The 14,991-nt window shown below is 42.1% G+C and overlaps 1 protein-coding gene across 1 annotated transcript in view; it reads left to right on the top strand.

Annotated features, from left to right (window-relative positions):
• Positions 1-809: 809 nt before the first annotated feature.
• The window catches only part of DNMBP (dynamin binding protein), a 110,601-nt gene continuing 96,419 nt past the window's right edge, over positions 810-14,991 (top strand). Inside the window, exon 1 of the mRNA XM_030865321.3 lies at positions 810-926. The gene's annotated coding sequence lies outside the window, so the exon portion shown is untranslated. The remainder of the gene's footprint in view (positions 927-14,991) is intronic.

Consider the following 14,991-nt stretch of genomic DNA (forward strand, 5'->3'; position numbering starts at 1 on the left):
TACACAAAAGGAATCCCGCGAGGATTCACGAACGAGTTAAAAGCGTGCTCTCAGCCCTGCCTAGTTCTTGCATTCTGCTGTTCGTTGCTCTTAAATTCTCAAAGGTGTCCTGAGAGACTTTCCTCAGAAAAAAATGAACAGACCGAAGTGAACGCCGAGTATTTGTGAGGTGATAAAGGAAACTGCCTCCGGGCAGCACAGAGGACCGCACCACCGGCAGGAACTGCATGCGGCTTCTCTAAATGGGATTTAACCCTTTTCTAGGTTGGAGCGGGAGTGTGGCGGTTGAGGGATCGGCAAGGAAGGAAAGGAGCTTTCGATCAGCGGGAGCTGCACGTAGAACTGAACGCTCCACGAGCAGCCAACGCTCGATCTGCCCTAGCAGGGTCGGCGCCGCTCCGCCAGGTGCCTCAGTTTCCCAGAATGGAGGTCCTGGGGCACCGCCCCCTCTGACGTAAAGGGGCGGGCGCATCCAAGGCGGGCCGTCAAGGAGTGCGAGAGCTGGGCGGGCGTCTGAGGGGGTGGGCGCGCGGGTAAGGAGCGTGGCGCCCCCGGGCCGCGCGGGCCGCGCGAGGCGGAAGCTTGGGCGGGAGTCCGGAGGCGGGGCCGCCACGCTGAGTCACGCAGGATTGACCCGCCCGCCGCTTCCAGGGGCGGAGGTGACAGCGGGCCTGGGAGAGGCGGTCGTAGCTGCCCGCTGCGCCGAGGGACCGCCAGGCGGCGGAGAGCTGGTCAGGGGCCGGGCGAGGCCGGGCGGGGAGCCCGGGTCGCTGTCCGGGGACGGCGGGCGGAAGGGACCCGCGCCCCGAGGAACGCGCCGGGCGGCCAGGCCTGCGCCGCCCCTGCCCCGCCACGGCCGCTGCCCCGGCCGGGAGCCCCCGAGGGGCAGCAGGGCGCCGGGCCCTCGTCGGAGTTCTCCGGTCCAGGTCAGTCGGGCCCAGGGAGGTGCCGGGGAGTTGGAGGCCGGGGGGCCGGCAGTCAGAGGGATGCAGACGTGGGCTTTTTAAATGGTGTCAGGCAAGCCCAGGGCTCTTTTCACTGCACCACCCTGCCACTCCGGCAATGAGGCGGAATTTGAAAGCTGGAAAAGAATCCAGCATTAGTCCAGCCCCCTTATTTAACAGATGAAGAGATTCTTCAGGCTTGCACAGAGTCACATTCAGTCGGAATAGGAGTCCGTGATTCTGTGTCAGGGAGACAAGGGGGGAATGGCTTACCGAAGCAAGAGTAAGACCTGTTTGGCTAGAGATGCAGGTTTGGTTATGGTGGAGTTTTGTACACCTGCATTCCTGCCGCAGGTACTAATGTCCACCAGGCATCAATTTCTCAGAGTATTTAACCTTGAAAAGGATGTCAGTGCTGTCAGTTGAATAAAGGAATATTGGGGTTACAAACAGGCCAGGTCTGCTGCAAATTAGGTGCTGTGGGGAATGCATGGTGTATAGAGTTAAATTTTAAATGAAAAAAAACCCACTTTAAATGGAATCTCATTATCCTTTATTGTCTATGTCATTTATATTGATATAATAATGAAGGGCACTCACAACATTATTCTGTAATTGATAACTTGCCTTTAGGTCTATTTTTACAGTAATTCTTTTATAGTCATATGAACGTCTTGTATTTAAACACTTTCATAATCACCGATGCTGTGGTATGTGGCAAGCCAGTGGTAGCACTAATATTTAGCGTTTGAGCATAGTTTAGCTTCACGTGTTTGTATAGCTGAAGTTACAGAACTGATTAATCTGTAGTTGTATACTGAAAAGTGAAGTACCTGCCAGCATACAGGTGTGGTTTCTTAGAGTTGGTGCTGCGTTTATTACTTTCGTAGCATAGAACAGATTCCAGGTGATGAGCAAGTTAGTTTATCCCCAGCACCTGTTTTTCTCTAAATTATTGACTCAAAGGATCTCTAAGACTACCTTCCATCTCCAAAGTTCCCTGATTTTTACGTGTTAATTTGAAACATATGTCACTCATTGTGTCAACGACACAAAGTTTTGAGAAAACATGTTTTTAAAAAATTCTGCGTGATGCATAGTGAATCTTCAAATTCACTGTTGTTCTCAACACTCCCGGTCACTTTATCATTATTGAGCTAACATAAGTGAAAAGAGATTTTTCAAATTACCTCAGTGTTAAATTCACTAAAGTCAGAGACTGGAATAGAGTGCTTTGTGTATGGTGGAGAATAGCTAAAATTTGGCCTGGGGATGGCGTCTGTGCAGCACACAGATAACTCTTGCAATAAGCCGAGAACATTCTGCCTCAGAAAATGTGATAAGATGTTTTTTATACAGTGTTCATATTGTGTGAATTTTCAACTGAGATACAATAATCTTCATAGACAATCTGTCCAAATATGTTCAAGTTATTTTGTCTTGCAGCCCCAAAGCAGAGCCTTTCCCATCTCTTGTTTCTTCTTTTCTGGGTCCTTTCTTCTTAGGGTCCCTCTTACCTCGAGAGACCCTTTCACATTCCTTTTTCATCCACATGAAAGAGGCAATTCAGAGCCTCTCTCAAGCACTGATTGAACTTACACTACTTTTTCTCCTCTTAAAGCACATGATAAATCATAATTCTTGAATTGTCATTTAGATCTCCTAAAAACTAAGAGTGGGTGTTCGTTTTTAGAACATAGTGCAAGACTCCATGAGGCTCTCGTTCTGAAAAAGGGTTAAATGGAATGTGTTTAGATTTTTATTTTCCCTAAACTTGGAGACTGCAATTTACGAAGCCTCCAGAGCCAGTAAACTCATTTCTCTCTGCCTCAGAAGGAAACCCTTTCTGCAGAATGCATAGTGAATCTTCAAATGCATTATTCTTCTCAACCCTCCCATTCACTTTATCAAGGTTGGGCTAAATAAGCAAACAGTGATTTCTCAAATTTCAGACACTTCAGTGATTGTTCAGCTTACAGGTACTTTTTAAATTTGGGGAACTTTTTTAAATGATAAAAGCAATTAAACTACAATGCAAATGGAGGCTTGCATACCCACTGCCAGGTATAAGGCTTGAATTTTTTCTGGGTTTATTATTCTGTCGTTTCTGAAGTCGGTTAATGTATTACCTACCCCACAGCATTATTACAAGATTATCTGCTTTGAAATTCTCAATTGTTCTTGATCTTCAGCTAAAGCATCCTTAAAATTCATTCAGAATACTTATGAAAAGTTTTAAACATAAATTCAATTAATATTAAATAGTTTCTTATTATGCCTTGCTTAGGAAAACATCTGAATAAACTAATCTTCAAGATTGGATAACTTAAGTCTCGTTTAGTCTCGTTGGCCAGGAGCTAATTATATCAGTCTCTTGCCTGGAAAGGCAGAAAGGTCTAAAGTAGCAGTCATGAAATCAGATCACAGATCAGCTCTGTGATGAAAGAGCTGTTAAACCAAGGCTCAACAAATAGTCATGGAGCACCTGTATCTCTTCTTGGTGCTGGGGATACAGCTGTGAACAAAGCAGACGAAGCCCTGCCCTCATGCAGTAGGTATTCTGGTGGTGTGGAAGCAAACAGGAAATAAATATGTGAACGGATCATGGTCACACGATCGTAAGTGCTGTGGAGAACCTGAAGGAGGCGTAAGTGAGGAAAAAAGTGGGGCGGGGGGAGTACGCACAAAGTGCACAGTGGTCAGAGAAGGCCTCTACTGTAATCACTTTTGATCTAAGACTTGAGAGGAATGAGAGAGTGAGCAGGAGGCGGAGGGATGAGCAAGTTCCAAGCCCTGATGTAGGAGCATGTTTGGCATGTGTGAGGGATGATGAGGTCACAGTGGCCAGGCGGTCCCCACGTGGGCGAGGGGAAAGTGCAGCAGATGAGAGGTGGTGGGAGTGGGGAGGGGCACAGCCGTGTAGGCCGTTTTGTAAGGATTTTGGCCTTTCCTCTGAGTGAGGGGGGAGCCAGTAGAGGGTTTTGAACAGAGAAGCTTCTGATGACTTAATGTTTTAACAGGATCACTCTGGCTGCTGGGCCAGAGAGACAGAAGGGGGACAAGGGCACAGTCAGTAAGAGCTTGCCTTTCCTACCAGCTGTGTGAGCCTAAACCGCAATCCTCCTCTGGCCTGTGTTTCCTCATCTGTAGAATAACCAGGTGCTCTCTAGCTCTAGAATTTTTAGATTTTAAATAGTGTGGAATCACTGTGAGGAGGCCAAAGGATTGTATATGAAGAGGTTCTGAAAGTAAATAGTTTCAAAGGACATGAAAACTTGACGCCAGCAACGTGTCTTGAGCTGAATCACTCCTAATCAAGAGGTAATGGGGTCTTTTCAGTCAGGTTGTCAGGTCATGAGAACAAAAACACTGATTCGTGACTATTTTCCACTGATCCCTTTAGTACTCTGCTGATCCCTGAATTTTTCCCTTCCTGCTTGAAAAAGGATGAAAAGCTGTTACTCATCAACAGAGCTGGCAACCAAAGTTGCTTTTGTTGTTAGGAAAGTTGGAAACTTAGGGGAAGGAAACAATTCTAATTTTATTTTTATCATAGGTCATTTGAATTCTTTTTTAACATGCAAGGAGCCTAAAAGATTTCTTTTGTTTTTAATTCCCTTCTCCTCCCATTCACCTCATGCTTCACAGATGCTCATTTGAACACATGTAACGTTTCTTTTTGTCTGTATAGGATCTTGCAAAGTGGGGATATTTGTTTTATATGTATTTTAATTTGTAATGTATTTCATTTTACTTCTTTTTTCTCTGAGTACTGTTTTTAAGATACACCTGTGTTTCTACATGTACATCTAATTCTTTGCTTCCAAATGCTGCATTATATTCCATGCTGTGTGTGAACCACAGTTTTACTTATCTCCTCTCTGTGTGATAGATACTCAGGTTGTCTCTACTTCCTACCACCACAAACATTGCTGCAGTGAGCATCTTCATACCGGTCCACTTATAAAGCTGTGTAATATACTTGTGGGATATACACTTCGAAGGGAATCACTGCGTCATAGGCTTGCATGTCCTGAATTTGATCAAACTGTGCCAGATTCCTCCCCACAATGGCTGCACCACTCTCTCTCCTGCCAGAAGTGTTTGAGGGGTACTGTATCCTCATGTCCCAACCAGCACTCAGCTTTCTCTAGCTCTCCACCTTTTATAATCTCATAGGTGCAAAGTGATACCTTGTCATTTTTATTTGTATTTCTTTGGTTACTGATGATTGTGAGCATCTCTTATGCATATAGTTTCATCTGTAAATTACTTATTCCTGTCTTCTTCTATTGGAGTTACTATCTGTGTTGCTGTTGACTTGTGGAAGACAGTTTATAGATGTTCACTTATAGTAACTTTGCAGATATCTTCTCATATGTTAATTTTGTCTTTGTTGTCCTTTCATCAAGAAAAATTCTTAATTTCAATGTAATCAGATAAATAAATTCTTTGGCTTAGAGTTTTTCAAGTTTTGTTTAAGAAGGCCCTCCCAGTCCGTAGGTCATTTCTTTAATTCATCTAGAGCCCACATTGCACGTGGTGTTAGATAGGAATCCAGCCCTATTATTCTCCATTTAATGAGCCGGTTTTTCCAATAACATATCCCCAAACCCCATGCTTTCCTCCATTACATTGTGGTACCCTCTTTCTCCTATATGGTTCCCATGGATACACCAGTCTAGCTCTAAGCCTCTATTCTGTTACATTAGTTTGTCAGTTCTTGCTCTGTTTTTTTGGTTTTTTGCGGTACGCAGACCTCTCACTGCTGTGGCCTCTCCCGTTGCGGAGCACAGGCTCCGGATGCGCAGGCTCAGCGGCCATGGCTCACGGGCCCAGCCGCTCCGTGGCATGTGGGATCTTCCCGCACCGGGGCACGAACCCGTGTCCCCTGCATCGGCAGGCGGACTCTCAACCACTGCGCCACCAGGGAAGCCCTTTGCTCTGTTTTTTATTGCTCTGATTTTATTACAGTGATTTGGTAATACATCCTCATGACTGGCACAAGTGCCCCATCTCTGTTCTTCATTTTTAAATTTTCTTAGCTACTTCTGTGCCATTATTTTTCCATATAACATTTGGAATATGTTTATCAAGTTCCTCAAATTTTTTGAGGAATTTTTATTGGGATTACATTGAGTTTATCAATTATTTGGGAGAGGCTTGACATCTTTTTGATATTAACTTACTTCATTCAAGAGTATGTAATGTGTTTCTTCATTTACTCAGCTTATTTTTTTTCAGAATTTTTGTTTTATTTGGAAATAATTTAAAACTAACAGAAGAGTTCTAAGATTAGTACAAAGAGCTCCTGTATATCCCTTACCTAGATTCACCAGATGTTGGCATCTTGCCATATTTGCTTCATTACTCCCTCTCTTCAGTTCTGTGCATTTTGCTGACTCATTTGAGTTATTAGTTGCAGACATCATGACCCTTTACCCCTAAATACTTCATCAGTTCATTTCTAAGTCCTTTATTAGAACTTCAAAGTTTTCTCCATAAAGGTCTAAGAGTATATTCTTGGTTGAATTAATTTCTACTACTTGATAGTTTTGTTGCTATTGTGAATCATGTCTATTTCTATTACTGTTGTTTTCTAGTTAGCTATTGGTAGTTTAAGAGAAAAGGTATTGATTATTGTAAGCTGATCTTGTATTTCACAGCCTGGCTTCACTGTCTTATTCAAATAGTCTCCTGTTTTCTGTTGTTTCTTTTCCCCCATAGTTAATCATATCCTTTGAAAATAGTGATAGTTTTGTTGTTCCTTTCTCATCCTTATACTTCTTATTTATCTTTCCTTTACAGCATTGACCAGAACTTCCAGGACAGTGTCAAAACAGTTGCTATGCTAGTCAACATCTTTGTCTTGTTCTCAGTCTTAAAGAGAATGAGTCTAAAGTTTCCCCATTTCATGTAATGTTTGTTTTAGGTTTTAGGTGTACCTTTGTCAGGGTAGGGTGTTCTCCTCTATGTATTCCTAGTTTACTGAGCATTTTCATCATAAATGGGTATTAAGCCTTGTCAAATACTCTTTCAGGATTTGTCTCCAAAGAAATAAGATGGCATCAGGAGGCTGCAACCCAAAATCCTAAGCTAAGCTTAAGCTTCAAGCATAAGAAGATTAATAAAAGTCTTCAATATTTTTGAACCCTATGTATATAAATTTATGGTAAACATCTCACAATTCCAATATAAGCTTATTTCACCGTTAGATCAGCTTTTCCCTCCTGCTTTGAGTCAGAATTTAAAAAGCTGTTGTGAAGAATGAGAGTGCCATATTCAGCATAACTGTAGTCGTCAGCATGATTGTAAATATAAGATATGTAAAATTATAGTTTCCTTACTCTGTGGATCACTCTCTGCTCCGGGTATAAATCTCACCTAAGTATATCTCACAAAATATTGACATGGTTCAGCAGGTAGCTCTTTAGCAGCCATAACTGCTAGGGTGTTGTGCAGTAGAGTCTCAGGGCTATCTCTTTTGGTTCATGATTGGGTTTTTTTGTTTTTCTTTTTTTAACTATTTTCCCCGAATTATAAAAATTATACCTCTTAATTGTAGAAAATTTGCAAGTAGAAATGCAAATCTTTAATCCTACCTTTTAGCATCAACCCCTGTTAAAGTGTTTATTTCTCTCTCTCTGATCTTTTTTTGGGGGGGTGGGAATAGAGGGGCTACTTTGTGGAGGAGGAGAATGCACCTAACATTGGGCTATATAATTGTGTATCACCCCTCCTTTTTCAGCCTTAGGCCATCAACTCTTGTTTGTCTTGCTTTGATTGATCTTCCAAAAAAAAGCAATAAGAAAGATATGATTAGCTTATAGGGCTGGGGTTACAGTTTGCTGATGACTTGGACATTTCGAACAGGCTGTGTGGGAGTGCCCAGGCAGCCCGGCCTCAGAGTATGCAGAAGTCATAGGCCACATGCCAGCAGACCGAAGACTAGCTCGGAGGAGAGGAAGGGGAGAAGTCTATTTGATGTCACTTTGCTTCAGTTCAGTTAGCACCTTCCTTCTTTAGACCACATTTGCATTCATCTTTCAGAAAATAAAAAGTATGAAGAAAATAGTTGTATTTATTTTCTTTTGACCCTGAAATAAACCCAATGCTGTTGTCTTGTTTCCCTAATCACCTTCTGCTAGTGTGATGACTGGTGAGGGAGTGTTGTAATAAATTGCAGGAAGTGACAGAATTTTTAAGGTAACATTCTTATCAGCTGGTAGATTCAATATCCAGCTGCCCTCTCCTCCTCACTCCTCATCCCTTCACCCTGCTTTTTCATTTTGCCAAAACACCTGTCACTTCCTAAAATGCTGTTGTCTGCCTTCCTCATCCCTCACGGAGGAAGTTCTTCAAGGGCAGGAACCTTTGTTTCATTCACTGATAAATCCCAAGCACCTTTTAGCCTTGCCTGGTACATAGCATGCCTTCAACAGATGGAACCCACAAAATGAGTCAGTCTGTAAGGAGGCAGCTCTGTGATACAGAGAGGGGAACTCTTAAGGGAGGGATAAGGGAAGAAAATTCTCTTAGCCTCCTTTAAATGCATGGGTTCAATAAACTAGTAGAGTCCCCATTTCTTCCTTCACCTTGTAAGCGTAACTGTCAACCCAGCCACAGAGCTAATTTCTCTACATCTGTTTTAGCCGCTCCTGTGGGGTCTGTGGTTTCTGAAAGTGGCGTGTGAGTGTCTGTGTTGCTGACAAGCACATGGTGGGAGTAGGGCCCCAGAGAGAATAGTCACTGCTGACGTTCTAGCCGTGGGTTCTGGGCCCAGCACACACTCTGCATTGTTTTCATGAGGTGATTGATTCTCTTACGATAAATGATCTGTCCCATCAGCAGAAAAAGTTGCAGTGAATGTGCCGAGTTGTGCTGAACTCCCAGCCTCACACCCCGTGTCCTCCCGCTTTCTAGTTTATTCTTTCCTCCCATCCCCAGCCATGCAGAAACCTTTGGCATTTCTGTCTCATTTCTGGATCTGGTTCAGAATTGTCATGATGAATAGTCATGCTGCATATACCTGGTCACTTTATTGTAAAGCAAGGCTCAGTCATATGAAATAGCACTCTGTAGGGTGCTAAAGAAAAAAAAACTGGGTTGCCACAAATGCACCAAAATGCTGTCCTGGAGCCCAGTGCCATAGACCCAGTCTATCTTGTGTAGACCATTGTCTGAGTCATGGCCCTGAAATACTACTTTACTATTATTTTGCTTATATTATTCTACTGCTTGACACTTGTTACCTGGCCCTCGAATCTGATCCAGACTGTCCATATATATTCTAATTTACTTCCATGTCCCTATTTTCTACTCTAATCAGATATGTCTCTTTTTCTTTCCTACAACAATATGATAGCATTAAGTATATTATTAATTATAATTATATGTCTTTGGTTTCACTAGCAGTCTGAATTCAAATGAAGGGAAAGGAATATAAAACAACAACAATAATATAATAACAGCAGCTAATATTTTAGCCAGTCATAGTACTAAATGCATTCCTATTTAATCTTCAGAACAATTTTATAAAGAAGGTGCTGTTGTAATCCTCATTTTGCATATGGAGAAACTAAGGTACAAACTGGTTAAGAAACTTGCCCTAAAGTTTATGTTGCTGTTAAGTGATAGAACAGGAAATCAAACTCACATCTATTTTTCTCCAAAGCCCACCCTCTTAACCAGTGTGCCATAGCAGGCCTCAGGTAAGCAGGTGACTGAAGAACAGGAGTGACTTATATGGTCACATGGTTATTGGTAGTTGTGCTTTTTTCATGTTCGCCGTACTACTCACCAGTGCTCTGTGAGATGTGAAGGGGCTGGGAGGATTTTGTCTGCAGCTGGGAGTGCTCAGGGAGCTCCTCCCTGGATCCTATGTGACGTCAACTCTACAGTCAGAAATGGGTGGCACCTCAAAACAGGAAAGGCTCTGAAACTACAAATCCAGGTAGCATTCTTTGGCTTTTTGACCTTTTCCTAATAATGTATTTAAGATTTGCAAAAATGAATAAAGAACAATACAATAAATGTCCATGTATCCAACACTCAATTTAAGATGTAGAAAGCTGGGCTTCACTGATGGCGCAGTGGTTAAGAATCTGCCTGCCAGTGCAGGGGACATGGGTTCGAGCCCTGGTCCAGGAAGATCCCACATGCCGCGGAGCAACTAAGCCCGTGGGCCACAACTACTGAGCCTGCGAGCCACAACTACTGAGCTCGTATGCCACAACTACTGAAAGCCCGCGCACCGCAACAAGAGAAGCCACCGCAATGAGAAGCCCGCGCACCTCAACGGAGACCCAGTACAGCCAAAAATAAATAAAGTTAAAAAAAAAAAAAAAGATGTAGAAAGCTAAGTTGGTTCCTGCGTTCCACCTCCCTTTGCCGTTTTGTAGATCCTCTGGTTCTAGCGACTTAGAAAACAAAAAGGATTCCCTTTTATTTATATATGACAACAGTACCATTACTGTCACCTAAAAAAAAGCAGCAGTAGTTCCTTAATATAATCAAGAAACTAGTCAGTGTTCAAAATTTCTGCCATTTGTCTCAATTTCTTAAACAATTGATTTGTTTGAATCAGGATCCAAGAAACGGCACCCATTGCATTCAGCTAATATGTTTCTTAAGTAGCTTTTAATTGATAAGTTGCCTTTCCTTCCATTTCCATTTGAATTTTTGAAAATTAATTAATTTATTTTTGGCTGTGTTGGGTCTTCGTTGCTGCCCGTGGGCTTTTTCTAGTTGCGGCGAGCGGGGGCTGCTCTTCATTGCGGTGTGCAGGCTTCTCGTTGTGGTGGCTTCTCTTGTTGCGGAGCACGGGCTCTAGGTGCAAGGGCTTCAGTAGTTGTGGCTCACAGGCTCTAGAGCGCAGGCTCAGTAGTTGTGGCGCACGGCCTTAGTTGCTTCTCGGCATGTGGGATCTTCCCGGACCAGGGCTCGAACCCGTGTCCCCTGCATTGGCAGGTGGATTCTTAACCGCTTCGCCACCAGGGAAGCCCTTCATTTTAATTTTTGATTATAGTTTATTTTATTAAAGAATTTTGTCATATAGTTTCCCACATTCTGGATTTTTAAAAATGGTTTGTGATGCAACCTTATTGTCCTGTTGTGAGTTAATTTACATTTTTGTTAGTCACTCTAGGAGGTTCCAAGTTATTCAGCCTCCATAAATAGAAAGGATTCACCAGCCCACATATAGCTTGGTCTGGCCCAGAGGTCATTTCCAAGGAGTCTTCCAAAATGTTCCAGGTGACAGGGAATGACATAATCAACAGCAGACCATCTCTATTTAAAAACATTTTGCCTCAGAAGGAATTTTATATCTTCTCTTTGGCAAGGCATTTTCGTGTTCCCTAGAGTCAGAGAAGAGAATAGAGAAGCGAGTGAGTGGTCTGGTTTTCTTCTTTTAGACGTGTCTGTTGCTTTAAGGATTTCTGGGGCTCAGTGCCAGAACCTCCTTGGGATATTATCGTCTTACAGTTTAGATCTGCTTATCAGGAAACAGAACCCCCGGAGGATCAGGTAAGAGGAGAGTGAGTTTACATTAAAACCAGACCTTTGTTAGTTCCTGTTGGGGGTCCTGTATTGTATTCTTGAGCATGTAGCCAGACTGTGGAGCATAATACTAATACGTATGGTCTTCAGACCTATAGTGTACATTACCTGGTCTTTTTGCTGCCACTGTCTAGATGTTGTTCAGTAATTATAATATCTGGACCACTGTAGACATGAAGAAGTCCAGTTTTTGTTTTGTTTCTCTTGTAGTCTTGCTGCCTTGACCTGCTAGTCAACTGTGATAATTCTGCAGGGTAATCAGTCAATATTAAAGTAAAAAGAATGAAAGTTGTTGAAATGTGACGCTATATTTAGCTTTATTTAGTGACTTGACGATTGTAAGAATAAAGTATCTCAATGTCAGTATTTTCATCTAGTTTTAAAGCCGAACAGTTAATAAACCAAGGCTAAAAATCTAACATAGAACGAGAAGGACATTTAATACATTTGTTACAGCCCTGCTTATACTTTTATTTTGAGATTAACTGGTTATCTTAAGTAAGAGGTTTGCTTTAATTAATAACAGTAAATTACTGGAAATCTTTGTGTTGAATTTTACCAGTATGTTCAAACTTTATTCTTTTTTTTTTCTTTTAATATTTATTTGTTTGGCTGCACTGGCTCTTAGTTGGGGCACGCAGAATCTTCACTGCTGCATGCAGGATCTTTAGTTGCAATATGCGAACTCTTAGTTGTAGCATGTGGGATCTAGTTCCCTGACTAGGGATCAAACCTGGGCCCCCTGCATTGAGAGTGTGGAGCCTTAGCCACTGGACCACTGGGGAAGTCCCTCAAACTTTATTCTTATATTCCATAGGTGGGAATTAGGCTTGGTCAACATTCTCTTCTCGTTACTCCAAATACTTAAAAAGTAAAATATAATTATTATTCACAATAAAAGTGTCAGTCAGACACTGGCAAAAATATCAGTGATTTGCTAGTTATTGATTGCTCTTCCTTGCAGTGATCAGTTAACAAAAATAAGCACTTCATATTCACCCTGATCACAGGAAGCAACAGCACACACATGAGATAATATGTTTGAAAAGCAGTCTGTAGATGTATTGTGTTCTAATAATATGTGTTACAAAGCTGTACTGCCTTGCAGAGAACTGCCAGTATTTTGATGAGGCTAGAGTTTAGGGTGTATGGTGGGTGGGGAATGTCCAGAAATGAGGCCAAACTTATGCATGGGGACCAGATCATGAAGAGTTTTGTACGATCTGCATAGGAGTTTTAGATACTTCCTACCAGTGATGGATGGGAAGCTCTTGTGAACTCCAAGCAGTAAAGAATTATGAGATTTTGTATTAAAAAACAGTAATCCTAGTTGCAGTGTGGAAAATAGAACAGAGGGAGATAAGACTGGTAGGGAACCAATTAGGAAGCTATTGCCATGGTCCCAAAGAAAAGACGGTGAGAGTCTAAAGTAGGGCAGTGGCAATCTTAAATTGTAAATGTCAAGCCAAAGAACAATTTTTCAAAGGTAGATGAGTTTGAAGGACTGAACGATAGTGTTAATGTTTTTCCTAGAAGTAGAGGGTTTTTTTAGAAGAGTAAATAAATTAATTTCATATTCCTCTTCTATCACTGGAAGGCATTTGGCAAAGGTTTTCTTAGACCCATAGGCAAGGATCTTGTAAGTGAAACTGCTGCCGAATCCTTGTGGGAATACACAGTTCATTTAGAGCTTAGGATAGAAGGGGATGCCAATTGCTATGTCCTTGTGACCAGTAACAACAGTCACATTACTCCCCCTTCCTCTCAAAAAGACAGTAAGTTTTGAGCAGTTAACCCCACCCAGAAGTTGCTGCCTCATCTGTATTATTGTTACAATCAGTCTGCAGGACGATGACAGTTCTCCTTCTCCTCCCCCTTCATCATCATCATCAGCAGCAGCAGCAGCACAATCCTCATAGGTGACATTTACAAAATACCTGAGTGCTTACTATTTACCAGGAAGTGTATTAAATGTTTTACCTATATGATCAAACTTAATCCTCATAACACACCATGAAATAAATTACTATTGTTATCTTCAGTTTACATATGAGGAAACAAAAGTTCAGAATGGTTTAAGTGACTTACCCAAGGTCACATAGCTTGACAACTGGCAGAGCCAAGAACTGAACCTAATTCTCTCTGACTTAATTCTGAGCTCTTAACTGTTATGAATGTAGTTATTACTTAATACAATTTAGTAGCAAAAATGATTTCTCATCTTAAATTTACTCCTTTATGTAGCCATGCCCAGTGAAAGTCCACATAATCAAACACTGTATTACCTACCCTCCATTTGCAGCTAATAGCGAGACACATTTTTAAAACATAAGTACAGGAAAATCTTGGGGATGGGGCGGGGCAGAAATAGGGAGGCTATTTAAATTTCTAGCTTTTTTCAAGGCAGGATATCCATGTATGCCTTCACTATTTTTTGCTTGAAGTACAGCAGTTTCTGAAACAAGAGAGCCACTCAGTTTTTAAAATTGAGATATAAGTCGCAAACCATGAAATTCACCCTTTTAAAGTATGCGATTGAGTGGGGTTTTTTGGGTCTGTTACAAAGGTGTGCAATCATCACCACTGTCTAGTTCCAGAACATTTTCATCACCCTGAAAAAGAACCTTGTATTCATTAGCAGTCATTCCCCACCTATGAAAAAGATTTTGAGACTATCTATCCATAATCTCCTCTTTAACGCAGATGATGATGATAACAACAGTAATAATAATAACAGCTAACTCCTGTGTAGTGCTTACTATATGTAAGGTACTATTCTAAGTGCTTTATGTATACTAACAAATATAAATTTCACTGTGATCCTGTGAGGCAGGTTCTATTACTAAACCCATTTTATAGGTGAGGAAATTAAGGCACAGAGAAGTTAAGTAACTTGCCTCAAATCACGTAATTTTTTAAAAAAAATTATTCTATTTTTGGCTGTGCTGGGTCTTCATTGCTGCGTGTGGGCTTCTCATTGAGGTGGCTTCTCTTGTTGTGGAGCACGGGCTCTAGGCGCGTGGGCTCAGTGGTTGTGGCACGCGGGCTCTAGAGCGCAGGCTCAGTAGTCGTGGCGCACGGGCTTAGTTGCTCCACGGCATGTGGGATCTTCCTGGACCAGGGCTCAAACCCATGTCCCCTGCATTGGCAGGCGGATTCTTAACCACTGTGCCACCAGGGAAGCCAAATCATGTAATTTTTTAAAAATTAATTTATTTTATTCCTTTTTTTTTTTTTGGCTGAATTGGGTCTTTGTTGCTGCGCGTGGGCTTTCTCTAGTTGAGGCGAGCGGGGGCTACTCTTCATTGTGGTGCACAGGCTTTTCACTGTGATGGCTTCTCTTGTTGTGGAGCACGGGCTCTAGGTATGCCGGCTTCAGTAGTTGTGGCACACGGGCTCAGTAGTTGTGGCATGTGGGCTCTAGAGCACAGGCTCAGCAGTTGTGGTGCACAGGCTTAGTTGTTCCGTGGCATGTGGGATCTTCCCA

The sequence above is a fragment of the Globicephala melas genome, chromosome 16 (assembly GCF_963455315.2).
Source record: "Globicephala melas chromosome 16, mGloMel1.2, whole genome shotgun sequence".
NCBI lineage: Eukaryota > Metazoa > Chordata > Mammalia > Artiodactyla > Delphinidae > Globicephala > Globicephala melas.